Here is a 22,644-nt window from a genome sequence, read left to right on the forward strand (position 1 = left end):
CGGCTACGTGCGACAGTGCTATCTCATTCACTCCGATACAAGTAGACAGTGTGCGCGTTATAGGTATTGACAGCCTCTTAAGACTGCGTCGACCGTCCAGTAGCGCTCTCATTAGTGGAATTGTGTTTTATAATAAACCAATTAATTTCTGTACCTATACATGAATCAGTATATGTACGAGTAGATATTGTTGTCCTACTTATTCCCCAACTTTTGGTCTTTGTCCGAAGTACCATTTCGTAAGTTTCGGCCCGGCCGAAAGGTTCGGCCGTTATTTGGCCGAAACCGAAACTACAGCCGAAACATGATTTTTTGGCCGAAACTGGCCGAAACCGAAACCGAAACCGAACCTTCGGTCGGACACTAGCTAAAACGTCTGAATTTTAGCTTAACATACTAAGAGTCGATTCAAATTTAGCATTTTTGTCATGGTTTTGAACGGGTTTTGATACGACCTTGGCGATCGTCTTGATGATTGGCGCATATCTCACGGACTTTCACTTCATTTCGCATGCAACAACCAGCGTGAGCGATTTTCAAGGTCGTATCGAAATAAGATCAAAACCTTAACAAATTTTCCATCTAAGTTAACTTTGCACCAATTTTGGATAAAGTGAAAAAGTTCCATTATAAATGTCATAAGTGGGCATTTCTATTTAAAGTTGTACCAAAAAATTTTGTGTTAGAATTGGGATTTTTTTATTATTTCTCAGAATCACGAGCTTTTTCCATTTTGCTTGAGAAAAAAAGTGTCCCCACAATTTTTGGTCCGTTTGGTTACCGTTTTCAATACAACCTTCTATGACCGTAACAAAACGGACAAAAAAAATTTGTATGAAATTTTGGGGACACTTTTTTCTCGTATTAGAATCGAAAGAGTTCGTGATTCTGAGTGGAAAAAGTATAAAAATCCCAAAATCAAATGCCCAAGTAATAGGTAGGGTTAGGGTTAATGTTAACCCTAACCCTACCTATATATTTCCATTGGTATGTCTGTACCTTAATATTTATATCCAGAGAATGTATGGGTCCGTAACGAGCCGCCGCGATAAAGCACGCCATTCAGGTCATCACCATTTGTCCCTACACGATAGCCCTCAGGGACAAATGGGAAATAATTCTCCACTCGGTGGGTACAATAGTGGATAAGAATAAATGTGGATATTACAGGTTGTAAAAAAAATTGTGGGTATCCGTTTAAGGGCATATTCGGTATCGTGTTCTGATTGGGGATAAAGTAGAAGACACATTTTTATGACGCGTAATATTTTTAGCCTTTATTTTGTTGGTTGAATTGGACAACCTGATTCTTATTATTTTTAAATATAATGTAAGAGATAGCAGACTTGTTTTTTTGGATTTCAAGGTTGGTTCCACAGTAAAAGTTGTTCAGTATGATATAATAATACTTCCGCGATTTGAACACATATTAACTCATATTCATTCCTTCAATTACCTTTATTTACCGACGTTTCGACACAGGTTTCCCTGGTCGTGGTCGCGGCTAACTCAGTATACAGTATGACCTACATATTCACCCCTCAGAGTGTGGTCATACATAACAAAAACACAGTGTATAGCTAATTTATGTCGGGCTCTTTATTAGGAGTAATTTGTAGTAAAACGCGAGTTATGGCCGTAAATATTTTAGCGTGCTCCTTTCTCAAGGCCCATTGTATTATCTTAAAAGCTTACCTGAAACCTTTTGTTGTACAGATGTATGTAGTGCATAATTGTTTTCCATCGTACTTTCTCGGAAACGTTCGTATGTGTCATGCTACTTCAGTCAATCTCAGTACTTTTGTACCGAGACTAACTGAAATAGCAAGACACGTTCGTACGTTTCCCTGAAAATACGATGGAATATAATTATGCACTGTAAAACGTTGGCGCGGGCAAGACGCACGATTACTAATATACAGTGTATAAATTCAATACGGGCGAATTTAACAGTGGTTAGCATGGAACCTAAGAAGTATAAAAATATTGAGATAGATTTTGCTTTGAAATACAATGAAAATGTTAACCATACAAAATAATTCGACCCGCAATGTAATACAACACACAAGTTACGGGATACGAGCTTTTTAATAGTGACTGCCAAGTCACCATTAAAAAGCTCTTATCTCGTAATGTCATGTCATCTTATGTTTCTATGTTTGCAGTACATTGCTGCTCGGTAAATTAAAAAAATATATATTAGGGGATCATCATTAAGTGTTACTTAATAAGAACATCTTATTTAATTATTACACGGATAAATTCCATATCTGGTTTAATTTATTGTCCATATTGGATTTACACACCGTATAACATCATTCACACCTTTAAAAAATAATTAAAAATTATTTATTTTCAGATGCCCCAGATCCATAGATTGCTAGTGAGTCGTGAGTCCCTACCACGTGCGTACGTTTTAATTTTATTGGCCTGTAGAAATGGGGATACGAGTATGTAGCTTACAAGTAGCGTATTCGTCCATAATGTATTACAAGATGTAGCTAAAAACTAAAACGTGATTGCCCCTTCATTTTTTGAGTACGGAACCCTAAAACCAAATTGCGATGTTTAAAATGAGCGCATTGACCCGTGTGATGTAATCAGGACGTTATCAAATCAACCGGAATTTATATAAAATGCCCAAAACGGATTATCCTAATGGTCTATTCTGAACTGGATACGTGATTTTGTAAATGGTATCTTGAGGTATATATATAATATATAAATAATTTAGTCTATATACCTACATCCCAGTGCTGGCCACAGGGCCCCTCTCAAGCACGAGAGGGTTTGGGCTATAGTCCCCAATGCGGGTTGGGGACTTCACATACTACACCTTTGAATCTATGTATGCAGGTTTCCTCACGATGTTTTCCTTCACCAAAAAGCTAGTGGTAAATATCAAATGGTATTCCGTAAATAAATTCCGATAAACTCATTGGCACGAGCCATGATTTGAACCCGCTACCTCCGGATTGAAAGTCGGACGTTAGATCCACTCGGCCACCACCGCTTGAGATATACATATAGGTACCGTAAACCACCCAACTAGAGTTCAAAAGCTCCGAACTACAAATATCAAAATCGCTGCTGCCCGGATTTTTGACATTTGCGACAGAGATGCAGTCGGCAGTACTTAATGTCGCGCTGCAATACTGCTGCAGTAATGCTTTTACAGTCTGAGGGCCTACCGCGAACCACGTTCGACGTGCTTCCTCCCTGTCACACTTACGTACGTATTTGCAAGTGCGACAGAGAGGCAACACGTCGAACGTGGTTCGCGGTAGGCCCTCTGAATCCGAACTTCACCTTTAAGTTCGTTTCGACTTGTTTCAATGACTCTTCCTGACATGCATTTAACTTTAACAAATCGCTAGTTTTAAATAAAATGTGATCGAATACCTATTCTACAACATATCAAGTTACTTTCACTGTAACCTTACAAGTTTCTGCTATGAGAATAACCTAATAAGCGTTCCCTAAGTTAGTGCGGCACTATTCGCCTGATGCATTAAAAGCGCCACCTGTGTCATGTCCATATTATGGAAATTGGGCGAAAGGCTCTGCATCTATTAGGGGTTCGGAGATGCATTTCCGAAGTACCGTACAGGCGTACAACCATAACGAATATCGTATACATACCGTAACGAAGTAACGTTGAAGGCCAAGACTCATTTTGTCACAATTCAAACAAAAAGCTGCCTACTTTTTAAATAGAAGCTCTCGCGTGATGTGGCATATGAACTATTGGCTAAACTGCCCAGTTTTGACCTGTTTTAGTAGATTAGCTACCACTGCTGCCTAAGCCAGCTTCGATCGCGCCACTACGTGCACTTCAACTCGTTTGTGATGCGCGTGCCGCGACCGCTGCAGGGGACCATCGAGTGCGCCGACTTCTGGCCGAATCCACACTCTTCGGCCGGTTTCAGAAGTTCCGGGGCAAACTGCCGAATCCGACACAAGACCAGACGATTCAACGGAGCCACGCCGTTTTGTCGCCTAAATAGTGTTTCGTTTTTTAAGTTTTTAAAAATGCATACTTATATAATATATATGCACTTTTATATTATGTTAGTCTGTAATAAGGTATTTGTAAGATGGACCTTATTGCCTGATTTAAAATGATAAATAAATAAATAAGGTAAGCTGAAGTAGTGTATTGTCCTATTCTACTCTATTTTAGAAACAAGAACCCTTGTTCAAAAGTAGTAACGCAGTATTACTGTGATCGCAGTCCCATTGTGTTTGTCGTGATTTGTCTGATGCCGCACAATGCATCGTTGCTATTGCTGTCCGCTGAACTGGGCCAGCGAGCAAAGAGAACCGACCAGTTGAATAAAAAAATCAATTAAATGAATGTTAAATTACTAATTAGACTTAATTTGGATAGGTTGCATTAGGGACGCCAAATTGTTGTGAGTCTTAGCGCCACTTGCACCATCCCACTGACCCGGAGTTAACCAGTAAACCGTTAACCCAGTGTCAAATCGTACTGGTAACCATGGTAACACCAGGTTTTACCGGTTAACCCCGGGTTAGTGATTGGTGCAAGTGACGCTTAGAGACTGTATCTTAACTCTGCGCTCTTGTAGCTCGGCTTTTAACCTCGCACGAATACGAATAACTCTCGAATGTTAGGGCCCTTTAATTTCCCCCTAACTCAAAGCTAGGCCTCCGACCTTGTCAGGGCCTTGAGGTTCATTATCGGTTCACTTTTTTCACTGTGGCAATTAACTATATCATAAATCTGGGGCCCGATCGGAACTTACAAAACCTCAGGAGTGTTCAAATTCATTATTTATGCATTATTTGATATTTGCGTGTAGACGGGGTACCCGTTTTACGTACACTACTGCCGACTGTAGGTATTACTGCCGCAAATGAAAAAGTCGATGTTGCAGCCCCGAATTTTGACATTTGCTGCAGTAATACCTACAGTCGGCAGTAGTGTCAAGCTGCAATACTGCTGATACAGAATCCGAACATCGCCTTTAAGGTGACGTTCCGTTTCCAACGACAGCTGCACTGCCTTGGTGACTCGTTGGTGTTAGTGTCAATTTGCATAGTAAAATGAATGACAATCCCAATTGACAGTAGCATCGCGACGGTAGTTGGAGCTGTCGTTGGAAATGGAACGTCACCTTTAGATACAAAGTAGGGAAGGGCAGAATAAGTATAATACTTTTAATTCAACGGGAAGGCTGTTCTCTCTGCATAACATAACTGCGGCGGGCTTAACTCGGTAGTATTTGCATACAAAGTACAAATAAAAAGCGCCGTATTTGTCGTCCGTCCGTTTGTTTTCGACGTTACTCTGTTTGCTAACAGAGATCCCGACAGACAATTCGAAGTTATAATTATTTGGGGTTGTATGAATCGAAATAACAGACGACTTTTTAAAAGTCTGTATATTAAATACATAAATTTTAGCTAGGAAAGGCTCTATTAACTCGTATTATCCAAACAGATAACTATATAAGTTATATTTTATAGACAAGTGATAATTAAAGTAATTTTATGTAAATTTTGAGTAGCTTTTTCACGGTGGGATGGATGGGTGAAGATCGGGCAGCCAAAAGGGCCTACTTGGGTCGACCAACCGGGCGCCGTCCTGTTGGTCGTCCTAAATACCGTTGGGCAGATAGAGTGGAGGCAGATCTCCGTGAGCTGGGCGTCGGCGAAAGCTGGCGGGATACCGCTCTGGACCGATCAAAGTGGCGTGCTCTTTTGTTGGAGGCCAAGACTAATTTTGGGTCACCGCGCCAACCAAGTAAGTAAGTACCTAAGTAAGTTTTTCTCGGTGACTGATACGTAGGACTTTTAAATGATGATTTTGAATGAGCATTCATTTGGATTCTAATTGTTATGTTTTACAGTTAGAATTTTCCTGGTGTTTTTGTGGTGAAGAATTTTGAGATTTAGGGTTCCGTGTCGTAATGTTTGATTTATTGTCGTACGTGTCGAATTTTATAAGTATACAGGGTGTTTATTTAGTCACCTGCAATAATTTACGGGGTGAATAAATAGGTCATATATACTGAGCAACTTTTACTATGGGATCAACTCCGAAATCGCGGAAATGGCTATTTCATACATTTTGGCTAACTGACCTCGACATTTTCTATATGAGAGTAAATTTTATTGGCTGGAAGTCAGAAACCTAGGTTTAGTTATTATAATTATTTAGGTTTCTGAATTTCCCTCACAGCTCCATGAGGTAACGGCCCGTATAATCGGCCGGAAGTTAGCCAGCGACCTGTGACTAGGTCACTGCCGGCTGACCTAACACTATATGGTTAAACATATTGCGACGTTTTGTTATCTGTCTCTCTATCACACACGTAACATTACAGTGATAGAAATGCAAAATAATAGAAAAAGACTAAAATTTACTTCGAATCTTTTCTATTTTCGACCTATAATAATATTCCAAGATTTTATCTTATTCTTAGTTACAAGTACAAGTAAATTTAGCACAGATATTTCGGAGTGGCTAAGATGCTCACAAATATCTAGTCAAGGTGCTAGAGTACTTGTTCAGATATTGTGAACACCTTGGCCGCTCCGAAATATCAGACGGCAACTTTACTTAAAAAAGTTAAATTCCAATAACTGAAATCCGTTGAAAATTGAACAGCGAAATGGCATCCAATCAAAAAGCCTGTAATCCGCTTCAATTGAATCTCTCCATTACCTGATCGGCCACCTGTCGAGCCTTTTAACTGCTTTTAAAGCCTTTTAAAGGCTTTTCATGAGTGCTGTAATCCTGTTTAGTTATCTTAGAGTAGAGATTAGTAATAAATATGGACTGATAAACAAATATTACTGGGTCGCTAGTACGGGTAGCAGCGTCGCACGGGTTACACAAAACCTTAATAAATTATACACCTTAAGCTTTTTTAAGAATCACTCTATGAATAGGTGAAAACCGCATGAAAATCCGTTCAGTTGTTTTCGAGTTTAACGCGAACATACATACAGACAAACAGACAGACGCGGCGGGGACTCGGTTTTATAAGGTGTAGTTATTTATGGAGATGTCGCAGAAGTTTAACCGATGAAAGGATTTCTTTGCCTTTTGGCATTAAGTCTGCCTTTTGCGCGATAAGTTTTTCTTTTGTGCAATAAAGATTTTTTTTAAAGAATACTCAATGATGACATAAAACTCAATTTTTAATTAAATTATGAAGCCTTTAAATAAGTAAATATTTGAAAATGATAAAGCCAAAAAAAATATCACATTAGTAATACAAAAAATCGATCTCTTTTAACAACACTGTATTTCATTAAAATTTTATAAGTATTATAACTGCTAGAGAGTCTAAGTAAAATGGCAGTTTATACACTATATCATATCAGCTGCCGCAACAAAACGAATAATATCTGCAAAAATAATGTTGCTCATTGTGTACTTACTCTCTTACCTAGATTCAACAACGGCACTACTGACAATGCTTAAGCATTAAATGACAGTCTTTATCATTCACTCATCTATGTTTAAGTGTATTAAAACAATAAACAAACAAGTTGAAAGCTCGCTCGAACAGTTTAAGGTGGTTTAAGTGAGTGCTCAGGACTTTGCTTTGTTTAGATAGCTTGAGTGATAATAGTTTTAAGTTACCAACTTACCACTATTGTGAAGTGTTCAGTTTAAGGGATTTGGGCCCTTAATTCAAGAGCTTTACGGATCTACCATTAATTATGAAGTAGGTATTGTATTTTGGCTACTGCTCTTTAACTTATAATCTTATAAATAGCCCGTGTTGTAAATCAAGAAATATTACCTATTGAAATAAAATGATTCGGTTAGATATGTGCAGTCAAGCGTGAGTCGGACTTAATTAGTTTTTTATCCGACCTTTACGGCTTTTTTAAAGACATTTCATTCACGTTCCATATAAAAATAATACATTGTACCCTTGGAACGCGAGTCCGACTCGCAGTTGTCCGGTTTTTTCATATATAACGTGGACGTGGATCAAGTATTAGGTACCTGATCATCTGTCCCAGATTCCATCTTCAATCAGATCGTCCAAGGAAAATTAAAAAGCTATAAATAACGGTAGAATGATAAAATGTGGGCGTAAAAGTTAATTTCCTCGAATTGATTTTAAAAATAGTACGAGAAGTTACACAACCCCGGGTATTAGATTTTCATTCACGGACTTCAAGGTCCGTACTCAATTAAATAAATGCGTTTATTTTTGGTTTACAAGTCTTAGAAATGACAAGAATAACTAACTACCTATATGTATCCCAAGTTTCATTCGTTCTGTAGTACTTTTAGGTATAGGAAAACGTTTAAAGCCGAACTATACAGGAAGAGAACAATAGCATTCCTTGCACTTAAATTCTTTACTGCCACTTTATAAAGGTAATAAGCACTTTAAAGTGCCGTGATTGGACCAAAAAGTGCATAACGACCGTATTACGCCGACACAGCCGTTAACATTTAAATTGATACTATGTTTTTATTTTGAAATGGCAGTAAAAGAGCATTTAAAAACTATCAGGGCAACTCGAACGTACACGCCATCAGAATGACATCTAAATGATCTCATTCAGGTATCGTGTATTTTTTTCGTACTGATAATTCCGCTACTCGATGCTAGATGTCGACTACGAAAATAATAGTCGTTTTGGTACCAAAACTGATGTATGGAGTGAGCACTCTATGTATTATTTTCTCTATGCTATAACAGAACCCAAATCAGATTGAACTATTAGTTATGGTTTTAAATAGGTTTTAATACAACGTTGACGAACGTCTTGGAGATTTAGCACTTACGGGGCCCACAGATTACCAGTTCGCCGGACGATATCGGCCTTCGGAACTGTTACCTTTTGCGTTTAACTGACAGCTAGGCCGATATCGTCAGGCGGACTGGTAATCTGTGGGCCCCTCCGGCTCCTTTACGATTATTACTTAATTTTGCATGCAAAAATCAGCGTGAGCGATCTTCAAGGTCGCAACAAAATCAGATCAAAACAGTAGCATGATATCCAATCTGAATCGGGCTCTATTTATGTACTTTGTCAAGTCGCGTATATTTTGGGTGTAATAATTCCTGATTGGCCAAAGCAAGCACGCGATTGGTTAGTAGATTGCCACCACCACGCGATGACCACAGAAATAGGCGACTAGTTCAAGGACTTTCATTATTATTTGACTATTAGGCCCACCCCACACTAGCGTCTCCCGAGCGTCCGCGTCTAGTCAACTCTATGGCTGCTGCTCGACGCAACGTTGGCGCAACTTTCCATAGCGCTGACTAGACGCCGACGCTCAAAAGACGCTAGTCTCGGGCATAGGCGTACCCACGGTGGGGCAAGATGGGGCAGTTGCCTCACCCTGGTCTCTGAGCAGAAGCTAAGAATTTTTGGGCAGATTAACCGAACCCAGTTACAACGTACCCAGCCTCCCCTACTTCTGCCCCACCCCTTAAAAAATGCTGGGTACGCCACGCCCATGGTCTCGGGTGGCCCTAAGGCCTCCGTCTTGTAAAAAACTCAGTGAAGCTGAATCATCTTAAGGTACTGTTCGGATTCAGACTACACCAGAATTACTGCAGCAGTATTGCAGCGCGAAATTACTGCCGATTTCATTGCTGCCCCAAGAATTAAAAATCCAGGCAGCTACATCGATTTTGACTTCTGCCGCAGTAAAACAGCCGACTGCGTTGCTGCTTATACTAAATTAGACTTGAATATAATTCCTGGATATTTCTTATTGATCCGAACGAGCTTTTATGAAATTCAAAGGTATTTTCTATGATAAAAAAAAGAAAGTTATTATAATTATGGTAGGTGTTTCACGACAAATAAAATAGGTACATCAAATTTGTCTAGGCGCGACTTTGAAACTGAAAGTCGCCTGCATAATGACTTGTAGCGATGTTTCTTGTAACTTAGCTTAATAACGGTTTTAACTAATTAATTAATTAAGATACTAAGATCAATAGCTAATTAACAAAATAATCTAAGTTTGAAGAAAGTCATCAGCACAAGTCAAGAGCCTTTTGAAAGTCACGCTTGCATTGGAGTGATACCTTAAAAAATGGCCCAAAATTCGTTAATAAAAAGTTTTCTGAAATATTTTCTTACTTATTTATCTTATACAAAACGTTATTAAAAATTTACAGCCGTTTTCATAAAAAGTTAGAGCATTTATTTATTATTTATTTTATTTAAACTTTATTGCACAGTAAAAAAATATACAGTGACAAAAGGCGGACTTAATGCTACACGGCATTGATCAGTGGTCGCTGATAAACGGATGCCAAAAAACATGATTCATAAAAGCGAATTGGCGCTAATCAGTTGATCATCTCTTCAGCAAAAGCTCGGAAAGTTACGGATCGCGGAACCCTACACCCTTCTTTACTGGTAAAATAGTACATCAATTTTTTCAGTATTTTTACAATTCTCCGCTAGTGCTACTGACAAACTTTTTTAACACACGTGCTGCCATATTTTTGTCTAAGTTTAGTTATTAGGTGAAGTGTTAAGCCTAAACGTTTTTTTAGTACTGTAAAATACTATAACATTGCCCTTTTAACATAACTTTGCCCAGCACGTCACAGTTCAAACTGTGACGCGGTGGGCAAAGTTATATTGAAAGGGCAATGTTGTAGTGTTTTATGGTATCAAAAATGTGCCGCAGTAAAAAGCGTCAACGTATTTTTTGTATAGTTAAAATGAACATACATTCACCTACTAACTTTTATTTCGTGTTAACAGTACGTAGCAATAAAACCCCATTTCCTTATTTCTTCCAAGTATGTAATATCAACCAATAATTATGTTTTCAGGTAATTTTCCTCCGCGAATGCATCTTATTATTGCGCTTAAATGCCAGCGATTATTTCCTGAAATCGCTTTCAGAAAATACTGGAAGATGAACCTTAGGAGTAAGGGAGTAGGGTTTGTTTTAAGTTGGAAATGTTAGGTGAAATTGTCGCGTGTTCTTTAGAGCATAATGCTCAAATGGCTAAAGAAAGTAGGCTGAAGTGAATAGGTATGCACAGAACGGCCAAAATAATAGTAAGTAAATAAAATAAGTTTTTGTCATAAAAATCATTTTTGGCACTAAGTTTTTATCGCTGGCTGTACTTTCCTTTCCACAGGCAACTAATACTCATCGAGACAATTCTAACAACCCCAAACAGAATTAGTTTGCGTTGTTTTATCACAGAGTTCCCGTGACCTCCTGTCTCCATGGATAGTGGGGTACTCTGATTCGGTTTTGGGTGACCTTGAGGTTTTGGTGGCCGTCAGGATGGTGTGTTGTGGTATAAAAGTTAATATAAATTGATAAAACAGCAAACCATGGTCACCCTCAGACAACCATCACGTTTACGTTGACACTATTGAGCTCACTAAGCATTTGCCTTCGGCAATAGGGATGTTTCCTGTACTTAAAATAAATTATTTCAAACCATGCACGAAATAAAGCACCAGATAATTATTAGAAAAACATAGATAGCAGCTATTCTTAAACACAATTTGTATTTAATAAATCGGATTGAAATATAAAAAGTAGGTGAGTTTACCGTGACGTCACTATATTTGCTTTCATATAAATTCCATACTAAAAAATCGTTTTGACAGTTCTAAAAAAGAAGCTGATTTGACTAGTAGGTATGTAGCCTATTTGCACACTTCATGTATACATCTGTTACTATTAGCGCACGCGCGAATGAATCGTCTTGATGTCGTGGACGCTCCAAATGGCTTCGATGCCTCTACTGAGGGCCTACCGCGAACCACCGAAGTTTTTCTTCCATGTCGCACTTACGTATGAATTCACAAGTGCGATAGAGAGGCAAAACTTCGTTCGTGGTACGCCCTCTGTACGAGTCATCACTAATGGAGCACGCTGGAGGTCAACCGTGACTCATTAAGTATACAATTACGACCCAACTTGAACCTGATAACGATATCATGCCGTTATGCGTTTAAAAATAGAACGATTCGATTAAATCGTCGGTACAGTCAGGGTGAATATAGGCATAAGTAGTGGGCGGACGGATGTCATTATAGTTCGTTTTTTATAGCATTAGAAAAAAGGTAAACAATCTTGATGTGTCTTTTAATTGAAAAACACGTTTTAAAAATTAGTCACTGCAAATATGTAACAATTATGAATCTAATACGATCATTTATATTCTTCTGCTTTCATAAGTAATAGTTACTGATTTTTAAAAAGCGTTTTTCAATTAAAAGACATGTCAAAATCGCTTACCTTCTTTGTGCTTCTTACTAATGCTAAAAAAACGAACTATAGTAACAATGTTGGTTACAGTACATGTGGTGCTATTTTACCACACTAGTGCGGTAATTAGCGCTTTATGTGCCTGTCGAAAATTTAAGAGCCAACGGGAGTGGTCATTTCTCCATACAAACGTACTCCTCGTTTTCCTCCGTGGTTTTTGAAGCTAGAGCAATGATTTTTTCAACACAGATTAATATTGTCAATATCTGTGTCGGACCGTTTTGCTTTTTTTGATATTTTTGTTTTTTAAGGCGCTAGAGCCCTTCAAAAATGGCCAAAATGGCCTAATTGACTATGCCGCAATGAGAGGCGTGGCATTCAAAACTGATATCAATTAGCCAAAAAAGCAAAACGGTCCGACACAGATAATTTCATAATCATTTAGATTTCCAAATTTGGTTACGATTGGTTAAGTTTTGGAGGAGGAAACAGAGGAGTACGAAACCTCGATTTTTGAGATTATTACGCAGGATATTTCGCCTTGTCCTTATCGCACTACTTTTAGGTGCCGCTTCCGTTAGCGAGACGGGTATATTTACCTAAAATATTTAAAACTCAGCTCCTGTTTCGTCTTAAAGGGCCATATGTACTATAATAGTACATTACGATACAAATGCGAAAAGTAGGAAATTCGTAACGAGTGCCGCTAAATTGAAACACGACCGAAGGGAGTGTTTTAAATCGACACGAGTTGCGAATTACCTTTTTGCACGTGTATTGTACAACGTTTTACAGTACATATGGCCCTTTAAATTTTCGACATATGCATGTATTGTGCCAATTACCGCACTAGTGTGGTAAAATAGCACCACATGTACTGTAAAACGTTGTACGATACGCGTGCGAATAGGTAATTCTCAACTCTTGTCAATTTTAAACACTCCCTTCGGTCGGGTCAAACCGGGGTATGGTGTTAACGATGAGAGTATAGACATTACAAAATAAATTCGTATGTGTTTATGTTCGTGACTGTACATTTTACAGGCACTGTACGAGTACAGACCAACAAAGGTCAAGCAAGTAACATACCGATATTACCGATAAACTAATAAACTTTATATATTTTCCGGTATTATCATTTTACTTACTTAGAAAATGGAGGATGTTCTCAATTCATTCTGTATCATAATCAGAACTTTTTTTTTTTATAAAGGGTACATGCGAGATAGTACACGGTAGATGTCGCATTAAGTGCAGATATGGTGGAAATATTTACCATCATCGGGTGGGGTCTTGGTAGCTCAGTGGCGGTAGCACGGTCGCATTTTTATCGCTTGTCACTATGCCTGTCACGTTCTAACAAGTATGTAAGTGCGAAAGTGACGGGCATAGTGACAGGCGATAAAAATGGAACCATGCTGCGCCCGCAGTTAGCAGAGTGATCAGCTAGTGATCCAGTCGCGAGTTCGAGTCTCGCACGAAAAAGGAAATTTTCCACTTTTCATTTATTTCTAAGCTTTGTATTTAATTACACCTCTAAGTAAATTATTCCATAAAAACGACGGAAAAATCTTTTCCTACATACCTACATAATTTTCATTAGTACTTAGGTAATTAGTCATCCATTAATTCGTATGAAACCTCTTATTTTCATTCAACTGTGACCCATAATTAACCTACCTTGCAAGTAGGTAGGTAACATACAGACAAAAAATATAAAATCTTAAAAACATTTTAATTTGGTCTTACTAACAATGTTTGTTATACAGTACAGGGCGCATCTGTTATGAGGGCTTAAAAGCCGCTTATTCTTTACCCGCAGCTGTAGCATGTGAAAAGATCGTGTGCCGCATTCGATTACGAGTTCCGGCTTCCGATTATGGCCGTGAACTTAAATAAGTTGATGCAAATATGCATCGATGCAACTCAGAATAGCATACATGTCAAACATGGCTTTAGTAAAATACTTTTTTATTGCACACCTTAAAATTGAAAGCACGAAAAAAAGCAAAATAAGGATGATAGGTAGGTACTTCATTTTCAGACAAAGGCGAGAAAGAGCAAGTGATAATAATTTCTTCCAAACAATGATATACGAAATGCAATATTGTTTTGCCATTAAGATTTATGACGGAGTCTTAAGGTACCTACTTAATCAAACACGAGTGCGCCTCATGCGGCAAGATGCTTAGAAATGAACGCTTTCAAAAATATAAAAAAATACTTTGCCGCCCGAGGGGATAAATTCATATAAAACTCAACACAACATCTTTCTCTGCCTCATTTACACAAATTTCAGTACCCAAATTATACAGTAACCTGCAATGACCCTTTTACTTTCCATCCTGTATATCTTTTCCTACACGCATAAGGACAAAATTCTTGCCGCAGGAAACCCATTATATTAAGCTATTAATAAGCCTAAACCCTCATCCCTACTTATACAAAACCTCCAAAAGTAAGTCTAATTACGCCATCTTGAAAACCCACCCGAAACATATTTGCTACCTTTTTACCATTCACCCTTCTTAGAATATAAAAGGGAATATCTCACTTGAATCTCGCTACGCGACTTTCAACTCTAAGACTATTAAAATAAGGTAGAATATCGTTTTGAAGCTAAACTGGTCTTACGTCGTTTTGCGTCTGAAATATTCAAATATCTCGCTTAAGCTTCAAAGAAATTTAAAACTTATGCTAAAAGCCAGAAGGTTCATTTCAAATAGAAACGGATCACGTATGCAATACGCGTAACCTCAATTCCCTTTTAATAATCACGATCCCAAATCGGACACAGCCTTTTACACTGGTTTTAATGCAAATTAGACTTTATCAGAATGGGAGAAAAGGCATGGTGGCCGAATCGGGTTATTGCCTAATTTGGCAACAAATAGAATATTGTCGAAATACAAATATGGGTTCCGTTTAAATTACATTTTGTAGTGTGACTACTGTAAACATGTTTTGCAAATGAACAGGATGTCTTATAAGTTTATGCTTCCCATTTAGCCCACAAGATGGCAGAATCTACAATGCACAAGAAATCGTATGCAAACTGTAGAGGGCACTTCCTTTGGCGTGTCAATGTTTATGTTCAGGCCACAAGATGACAGACCCTAGGCCTGACTAGACCCCAGGTGAGCAATTTTTGGTATAAAATCAACCAAACCTGCATTTGTCTTGGCAAGTTTTGATTTCTGGGCGGCTAGAACTAGGGGCCCACAGATTAATAGTTCGCCGGCCGAAATCACCCTGTCAGATGAGGGGCCCACTGATTAACACTCCGCCGGACGGTATCGGCCTGTCAGTTAGAACAAAATTTTGACAATTCCGAACAACTGACAGGCCGATACCGTCCGGCGGACTGTTAATCAGTGGCTCTCTTTAAACGCAAACGGTGACAGTTCCGAACAACTGACGGGCGGATATCGTCCGGCGAACTGGTAATCTGTGGGCCCGTACACTTAATATAAAAAAACACAAGCGAATTTTGTCATATATGGCATCCAAATTAGATTTGCAATCTGATAAAAGAGCAAGACAATGACAACTTGTACTACTAAATTAGTTTTAATTTGATCCCTAAAAAGGGAACAATTGCGGTCTGATTCCCACGCCGCGCCCACAAGTGGGCTCGCCAAAGCCATTATATTGCCACTAAGTGGATGGTTTTGGGCATATAAAGAGAGATAATCGGAATTGTGTAATGTCGTTGTAAAATTTAAATACTTGCCTTTTTGAAGTCGAAAAATGTTTGCCTCGTTCTGCCCCACACAACGAGCGATCATTGTCAAGTTTATTTTGTTAGGGACGCGAACTAAAAAAGGAATATTTTTTTAATGTATCAAAGTCAAATATGTAATGTTTACTTGTCGTAGTGTGTAGAATCGCGGCTGTAAAGGGGCCCACTGATTAACAGTCCGCCGGGCGGTATCAGCCTGTCAGTTGTTCGGAACTGTCAAAATTTTGTTCTAACTGACAGGCCGATACCGTCCGGCGGACTGTTAATCAGTGGGCCCCTTAACAGAGAGCAGCGCCCGCTTCTGCATAAACAAAACGACAACGTAAATAACGTAGTCATAAGCCAAACTAACAATTGTATGGATAAAACTTATCTGAAATAAAGAATTAATAATAATAAGAGTGAATTGCAAAAATTTTGTACATAGTTAAGCACCTGTTAGTCTAATGTTAATTGATTCCGTTGTGTTACCACAGTTTACTGTTTAGCCCTTTCTATTTAAGTTAGATACATGAAAATGTGTTAGCGTATGCTATAGAGTTATATGTGTACGAATTAAGTACAATACAATTTACAAAGTTAATTTTCGTAACACAAATGAATCGATTAAGTTAAGACTAATAACAGCTTCTTAATTGCGCTTAATTACGTAAAAAAAATTTGCAGTTTACTCATAAGGCTGCAGCAGTAATGTTTCAACAGCAATGCAGTTGCAGTCGACATCCGAATGCACCTTTATATAGTGCATTATAATAATTAGGTGTAATATCGCGTAATTAACATGATCTTTGGTCTATAGGTCTACCGTTTAACTAAGCCGGTTACTAAGAAGTAATTATCGCCAGCTACGGACTGGTTGGAGGCATGCTTGCATGAATATGATCCGTAATTAAAATTATGTTAAGTAAGACATAATTTATTGAACCAAAACTTAAAAAAAAAACAACACAAATAATCGATTTAGCAAATAATAATCTTAGAACAACTACTAGAAAACCTGTTAAGTCGGTTTACCCGTTTAAGAGCTACGGTGCCACAGACCGACAAACACACTTCAAACTTATAATATAACACCTCAATCACACAAATGGAATAACTATCATAAACTAGTTATACATAGTAAAAAGCTTTTTTTTTTACTATTATTATAGTTGTAGGTCCTCGCTTTCAATACGGGCGGCCTATAACTATTATTACTTCGTTTCATTACTTTTTATTTGCTTTTTATGAATGTATTATTATGCAGTTTATTTAGATATATAAAATATTTTATCTACACACATATCATAAGCTGTCTATGATGCCTTCAAAATCCGTAAATAATGGCCCACATTACGATAAACTGTTTTGTTACAGCAAATTTCTTATCTGTGAAAATGTGGTAATAGCTTCATTACTATATCAAAATCGATTTGGTAATGCATTCAAATTTCGAACATCTCTGAAAAAAAAAGCAATTTGATTTGACCCCTATTCTAATATCAGTCGAGATGACGTTTTATTCGAAATCAAATGACAATTGCATACAATATTGACAAATCTAGCATGTAAGTTGGTATCGGACGATATGGTAATCGACCCCGACTCTAGTTTGTCTCTGAATTTAAAAAAAAACTACGGATGCGTGACGTGCGTGAAAAAAGTTTTCGTTTGCCGCCATTTGACGTACAGTGTATCTTTTAATTCGTTTGTAAGTAAAAATAATTTGTTTTGTTGTTTTTAAAGTAACTATAACAAAAGTTTCATGTAAAATGTGCGATAAAGATATTTCGGAGACGCCATCTCATATCCGCGAGTTCCGCCAGAGAGCAAAGTCAGCTGTAATATGAGGTTAGTGAATATATCATAGAAAGTTTATAATATGTGTGTAGATAAAGCAGTGTATGTAACTGTACATAATTAGGCATTAAAACACTCGTGTGATACTATTATGAAACTCATTTCATTCGTTTCATAAACCCACACTCGTATTTTAATGCCTTTCATTATGTAGCAGTCACATAAACTACTAATAAATATAATTATATATGCATATATAGAAGGCACTTTATTTACGTATATAACATATTATAGTATATAACATGTTTATGTGTTATTAAATTTTTTAAGTGTGTTTATTATTTTACTTATGAATTTTTCGAACGATGTTTTTGTTATTTCTTAAGCTACCTTCCACTAGGAAATCACTACACTAGAAAATATTTACTAAAAGTAAATAATACTAATTAATACGAAATACTATAGGTGAGTTTAAAGTTTGAACATCAGCATTTGCCCAAATAACCATTAATAATACACCGTGATTTAAAAGAATCAGAAGAAAAACATCCAGCTACAAAAATGTTAATATTCCAAATTACACACCTGTTGAATCTAAGTAAAATTGCCGAAGCTTATAAAAAAGATTATATTAAAATCCTCGCCATACTGCGCACAACGCTCCTAACTTTAAGCATAACTTGCCAACTTTTTATTACGTTAGCTTCCGAACTTGAGTTTTTCTCTCTCTAACTGGGAAGAAATAAGAAAGTAAATTCAAGACAGGGTTTCTAGATAGAAATTTAAGAATATCTAGTAAAAAGCTCGATTTTTATTTTGCGTCACTTTTGTAACTGTACAAATTATCGCACACGGCGCGGCGGCCTCAAACAAGAACAGTCGCATAATGTTTGTGAAATATCCCACTATCCAATCCCATAAAACTTTAAACACATAATTGGCAAATATGCGTTGAAGATCAATATATTTTATGGAGTGTGTAGAAAACCTCTAGATAAGATAAGATAATCATTTATTGCATAATTATAGGTGTTACAGAAAGGTGGATTACATAATATGTATTTTAGTGGACTCACTATAATTTGCCTGTCAGGCGTACAATATTTGTTTACTTAAAATCTATACTAACTAATAACTATACCTACTTAATCTATATTAACTATTTACAATGTTCGTAATTGCCATATTTTTCCTTTTTAGCCTAGTTTTACCTAAGAAGAAAAAATAAGGCAACTATCCTATTATATAGTGGTTGAGAAATCTATATCAAAAAAATCATTAATATTGTAAGGCATCTTCTTTTTCAATACGTATACTAAAGATTTTTTAAACGCCTTTGCATCCTGATCTTTAATTGAGTCAGGTAATTTATTAAATAATTTGGCAGCCATTACGTATAAGCTTTTATTATAATAGGCGGTTTTTACAGGGATTTTTGGGAGTATCTCATACTTATTTTGATGATTTCGGGGCAAGTTTTTTTCTATTTTTCTAAAGAGATTTATATTATCTTTGACAAATATGCACGCTTCCAATATAAACATAGAGGGAAGAGTTAGGATATCAAGTTTATTGAACAGAGGCTTGCAACTATCATTATATCTGGCTCTTGCAATAGATCGAACACATTTTTTTTGTAGAATAAACACGTCATTTTTATTACAAGAATTTCCCCAGTGCAGTAAACCATATCTAAAGATAGAAAATACTTGGCCATGATACGCACAGAGCGCAGTTTTTTGGGAAGACATAGTTGAGATTTTCCTAAGAGCATAAACATATTTACTTAGGTTTTTACAAAGATTATTTGTATGTGCTTTCTAGCTTTCTATATCTGGTAACACAGAGAGGGGATCGAATCAGACCCGCCGGAGACTTTGAACATGCAAATTGGACGTGGACCTGGGATGCGTCTTGGGACGAGCTTGTTCGTACAAGAACATCTGCATATTTAGGGCAATCCGATACTGGCTCCTTTGTACAACATCGGTGGCGATTTCTATTTTTACGATTATTAATATTTTAAATAATGTTTTATGGATAGAAGATTTGTTATTTGTTTAGGAAAGATATTGTTATTTTTGACAAAAATTATACATATTTAAACAAGCATTTATCGCTGCACAGCCGGATTTCTTTCCAAGTCGTAAAATTTACATATCTAGTCTTATCCATTCGCCATTTTCAAAACTAACCCGCTTTCCGCAATCCCAATGCACCTTTTTTTTTTACTTTTTCACAGTCACACTCGTAAGTGACAAGTGGAAGAATTCCTCCCAACCGGTCATTTTTCTTCAAAACTCCCCATTAGACACATTCAAAAAAAGCCAACGCCAGCAGTTCCTGACAGACGCTTGACGCCAATTAGCTTAGTTGCGGAAATATTCGTTAAATTGAATGGCTTGTTCTGAAACTTTTTGGCGAATTGGGTCTTGAGACACAGGGAAACCTACTTTGAGAGCCAGGAACCAATGTTATGTAACAACTCAAAGTTCCAATAAAGATTTTTTTTTTTTATAATCATACAGAAGTTCAATTCAGGACGACTCTGTTTTTTTTTTCACATCATAAACTCACAATCCAATTTTTAATGTACATAGTAGTTATCTTAAAAGGTCTCCTTTGCCCTTCAGCTTTTGCTTTAAGAGGCCCACTGATTAACAGTCCGCCGGACGGTATCGGCCTGTCAGTTGTTCGGAACTGTCAAAATTTTGTTCTAACTGACAGGCCGATACCGTCCGGCGGACTGTTAATCAGTGGGCCCCTTTAGTATGTCTGTCCGGATTCCGTTTGATGGACATTCATATTAATTTGAACGTGAATATTAGTTTCCATTTACCTTTATGGCCACTTTAGTAAAGTAGTCAAGATACTTCGAGAGTCTTGGAGTCCACTATCTGCTTATATTTAACTTTTGTCTACCCACTTAACTACCCAAACGCCCCGGCTTCGCACGGGGTACACAAAACCTTAACAAAATATATACATCTAAACCTTCCCCAAGAATCACTCTATTGATAGGTGAAAACCGCGTGAAAATCAGTAGTTTAGGGGGTTTATCGCGAACATACATACACACTAACAGACAGATGTAGCGGGGAATTTTGTTTTATGGTGTATTAACAAAATCCATCTATCCCTCTTTTATCACATTTTTTGGGCTTAGTAGTTTTAAAACGTATCTTATTAGGGAATGGTACAATTTTTAAAGCTCGTTTTGTATTACTTTTTTTGCTCTTTTGATATTTTTTTCAAGCACCAATAAAAGTTCATGGACTATTTTTAATTTGCCAAGAAAAGGGTCGAAGACACTTTTCCAAATATATAAAGAGATTTATTTCTGTAAAAACATACAAGGTTGACTTGTATTTTGGCAAGCGTATTGTGGTTCAAATAACAATGAAAATGTGCGACTTGCCAAACTATATTTTGACTTTTTGACATGTGTCATAATCTGACGAGGATAGCGGGACAGTTTGAAAAAACCGGCAAAGTGCGAGTCGGACTCGCGCACGAAGGGTTCCGTACCCTTACGCAAAAAACGGCAATAAAATCACGTTTGTTGTATTGGAGATGGGAGCCCCTTTTAAATATTAATTTTATCCTGTTTTTAGTATATTTGGAACAGAAATACATCATCAGTGAACATTTCAACTGTCTAGCTATCACGGTTCATGAGATACAGCCTGGTGACAGACAGACAGACAGACTGACAGAGGAGTCTTAGTAATAGGGTCCCGTTTTTACCCTTCGGATACGGAACCCTAAAAGTAATATTAGTTGAAACGTTTATGGTGTATGAAAAAAATATTACAACAATTTGTAATTGCTTGGTAAGTTTATATTCGTTCTGGTTATTAAATATTGTTAAAAATATGTATAAATAAACTTCAAAATAGAATATTGTCGGACGTCAAAATTAGAACAAGGTGTATCCTAAACCACTAAATTAAAAAATCATCAAAATAGCTGCAATTTATTATATTTTGTTGGTTTTCAAATATACCTTATAATATTATGTATATAATATAGGTACAATAGGTATGTATATTATATGTATTCTATGAGCTCTTACCTACAGCATTAAAAAACTTAGCTAACTTAAAAGTTCACACAAAAACGACATGATCAGGAAAGGGCGATTTCCTGTTTATTAAAGGATAATTTAAAAAAATAATTAGGCCCTAGAAATAAGATATTGTTTAAAAAAACAAACAGTTTTTCTTAAGTTAAATTACTTAAAATACTTATACTGTTTGAAAGTAGGCTCTTATTAAATTCAAAATTAAAGAAAAATATTTTATATTGGTCTTAAGATTTATATTTTATAAAAATAATTTTCATTTATATTTTATAAAAACAATAATTGTACGTATTTTTAATATAACCATTAAAAAAAATTACCAACCTCAAAATCCAACGACTCTCCAACAGCACAACACAAACTTCAACCAAAATCACTGAAAACAAACAAAAACAGCACTCAAACACTAGCACAAAATTCGAAATTCAAAAACTAAATCGCCGTTCGAATTCCGAATTACGAAAGTTTATTTCGCGCGCGACCGTGGGGCACTGATATAGGTTAGGTGCGTTCGGTTCTCTTGAATACACTGGCCGTCTTGGCTTTTCGCGCACGCGCGGTGGCTGAATGCAATTTATAACCGGTGACGTTCGTAAAAAGTGACGTAGTTTTGTTTTGTTTTTGACGTGAAGGGTGAGTAGGTATTATATAAGGGGAATGTTTTTCTGCTTATTTTCCTGTTATGCAAAGATAACTGGGAATATTTGAAGAGAGAATCTGCAGTTTGTCGTATGAGCATTAGCAACATTATTTTACAGTACCTACATATATTATGGTCCTATTTTCCCGCACTAGTGCGTAAAATAGCACTTTTCGTACGTATGT

The 22,644-nt window shown here is 36.9% G+C and overlaps 1 protein-coding gene across 1 annotated transcript in view; it reads right to left on the reverse strand.

The window, feature by feature from the left end:
• LOC134801027 (octopamine receptor Oamb) overlaps window positions 1-22,432 on the reverse strand; it is a 163,238-nt gene extending 140,806 nt beyond the window's left edge. Inside the window, exon 1 of the mRNA XM_063773528.1 lies at window positions 22,144-22,432. The gene's annotated coding sequence lies outside the window, so the exon portion shown is untranslated. The remainder of the gene's footprint in view (window positions 1-22,143) is intronic.
• Between the last annotated feature and the right edge of the window lie 212 nt (window positions 22,433-22,644).

This window comes from Cydia splendana, chromosome 21, assembly GCF_910591565.1.
Source record: "Cydia splendana chromosome 21, ilCydSple1.2, whole genome shotgun sequence".
Taxonomy (NCBI): domain Eukaryota; kingdom Metazoa; phylum Arthropoda; class Insecta; order Lepidoptera; family Tortricidae; genus Cydia; species Cydia splendana.